Source organism: Colobus angolensis, unplaced genomic scaffold (assembly GCF_000951035.1).
Source record: "Colobus angolensis palliatus isolate OR3802 unplaced genomic scaffold, Cang.pa_1.0 Scaffold20, whole genome shotgun sequence".
NCBI lineage: Eukaryota > Metazoa > Chordata > Mammalia > Primates > Cercopithecidae > Colobus > Colobus angolensis.
Genome location: NW_012115155.1, coordinates 5,992,098 through 5,994,938, shown reverse-complemented (window position 1 = coordinate 5,994,938; position 2,841 = coordinate 5,992,098). Strand labels below are relative to the sequence as shown.

The 2,841-nt window shown below is 34.2% G+C and overlaps 1 pseudogene; it reads right to left on the bottom strand.

The window, feature by feature from the left end:
• Nucleotides 1–295: 295 nt before the first annotated feature.
• LOC105511555 lies at nt 296–2,396 on the bottom strand (annotated as a pseudogene).
• Between the last annotated feature and the right edge of the window lie 445 nt (nt 2,397–2,841).

The following is a 2,841-nucleotide window of genomic DNA, read 5'->3' as shown; positions in this document are numbered from 1 at the left end:
ATAGCCTTGCATTACTGCTTTTTTTGAATATTAAATAGGATATTAACAAAATGTGTCCACTTTTATGAATTATTATATAACTTTAGAATCTGCAAAGACCCTGACTAAAGAAACAAAAATAATTGCATAGCTGAGAGTGAAGATTACAGTGCTACAAATGATGCCAAATGTCTTACATTTAACCAAATATGTCTTCAGAGGTCCCTTAATTTTGAGCATTAGGAACAACAGAGAAATGTATACTGAAAGCATCACTAATAAATTTTTTGTTGCTTCACTTAAACACAACAAGCTGCTAAACAATATTTGAAGTCATGACTAAATCCACTTGTTCCTCCAAGTGACATTAGTGTTCTGATAGCCAACACTCTTTATTGCCGGCTGTTTAGGTGTCATCTAATCTTCTTCATCTACAGCCTTTTTGTAATTCTTGGCTAATTCCAGCATCTATTTAAATACTAAATCATTGTATTTACAATGTTCATGTAATCCTGAAGTGTCAAATCTTCCATTCAACTCCTTATGCAAATGTAGCAACATCTTCTATTCTAGTTTATTTTTCAGATAGTTAATAGTAATAGAGTAATAATGTCTGTTTCATCCATTAATTAATGCCTGGATAGATGGCTTGTTTAAGTGACTCATATTTGAAGTTGTTAGTCTTGGTTCACGTACCATCATATTAGCATTGATCAACCTGAAGGCATCACTAACAACCTTCCCTTTTACACTCTGAATGGAATCCACAACCACTTGTTAAAGCTCCCCCTGATAAGGCTTCAAAACTCTGCTAAGTACTGATATCCACCCTACAAACCCCAGCAACCAAGCCAGGTGACTGTGATACCAACCAGTAACCATCTCAAGCTTTCCTGTCTGATTCAATACATGCACCATTTTAGCTTGGAACATTAGATCAAATGCCTCCACACTGACATCTGTGGCATAGCAAACATGTCAATCACTCTGATGGTATATTAATCAACAAATTTTCCAAGCTTCAGACCCATAACTTCCATTGGAACTCCAGCATCGCCTTGCTTTAACATTTTTAACAGTGCCAGGGAAGAAATATAGACTTGTTCTGCTGTTTCCACTACAGGAGCATCTGTAGGTGGCCACGACCCAGTCTAGGCATATCTTCTCCAAGTCTAAGAAGTCTGTCTATATTTCTGGTCAGTAACTACAATTCTTAAGGCATTCAGCTTCAATTTCTTGTTTGACAAATTTCTTCTTAACGAAAGTTCTTGCTATTTCTGGCAGGTGTAATTTTCCTGTGTGATGTGACTCTCCGGAAGGCCAACAGGGGCGCAAGGCCACAGTGCAGACCTTTGTCTTGCCTCTGCAGTAAAGCAAAGACAGAGGCAGCAGCTGCAGCGGCTCAGACTTAACCTGGCTCTTACTCCACAAACCAGAGATGAATCAGCCCAATTCCATTCAAAAGAGTTGCCTGGGTCTCCTTGATTTCTTATATATCATATCAATAAATATATAAGCAAGTCAACGTGTCTACTCAGAATACTCTCTGTCTACATTCTACCTTTTCACTGGACTCTGGGAAGATTATTTAGATTATCTTTAATGGTTTAATATTTTAAGTAAAATATTTTAAACTATATTTTTATTCAGAATTTTTATTGTTTTTCACTAAAAGGTTTTGTACAAATAACCTGACATGACTTACAACTAGAAACTGCATTAAAAGTAATACTATGACAGAATTTATTATATTTGCATCTTAATATCAAAAGGTAATTTCAAATTGAAACTTTCAGATCTTACTTATTCTTTCTTATATGGGCATAATAATATATTATTTGGATTATTAGTGTATATTTAATTGGTGGAGTATTAATGGGTAAACTCCAAACTATTTGGAAAGCTTTAGCAATCCAAGTAATTCAAGTAAACAGAAAATAAAAAAAACTTGTAGAATATATAGAACCTTAATTAGAAAATTACATATTAGCATTATGATAAAGGTGTACCACAACAGCCAGCCCCCCACAAAAAAAATCACAGGTAATTTTAAATTTAACAGAAATGTTTAAAGGGGAACTTATATAACCAGTAAATATTTTCATTACATAGTCAGAAATTTCAAACAACATTTTACAATTTCTTTAGAGAGAACTTTTCTATAATCATTAAATATCCTTTTTACATACTCAAAATAATTTCCCTGAACATACGGAAATTTTGTTTCTGATGGCCACAAAGCTAGCAGGAATCACAAGTCAAACACTCTTGGTCAGTAGAACACCCTTCTCACACTAGGCTGAAGGCACAAAGGAACTGTAATGTACGGGTAAAGATAAACCAGACCTAAAATTTCCATCCACCACATCACAAGAAACAGGAAGAATAAATACTGTGGCCCAGAATTGCACAGCCATCCTGAGGTGCTATAGCTAAAACCTGATCATATGTCTAAAACTAAAGGACATAAAACAAATAAGCAACAACAAAAATTACAAAAAATCCACAGGATGTAAATTTAGTTTAAGAAATTAGCTTGACTATTTATCCAAGGACTAGGAAACTATGTTACCAAATAAATTTGAAAAAAGAATCAAATATGTGCTCTAAAAAATGCAATAGCCAATATTAAAAACATAATGTATGGGTTTATTAGTAGATAAAGAACACTTAAGAAAGAATCTGTGACGATAAATCAAAACAATCTTCCAGAATTCAGAAAAGACAATGGAAAGATGGGAGAAAAAACATGGAGAAAGTGATTAAATGATTGGAGGAGACAGAGACTGGGTCGGAAGCAATACTGAAAATACATGATGAAAATGAGGTGCATTTAACAGGGGAGACAGCAGAACAATAATG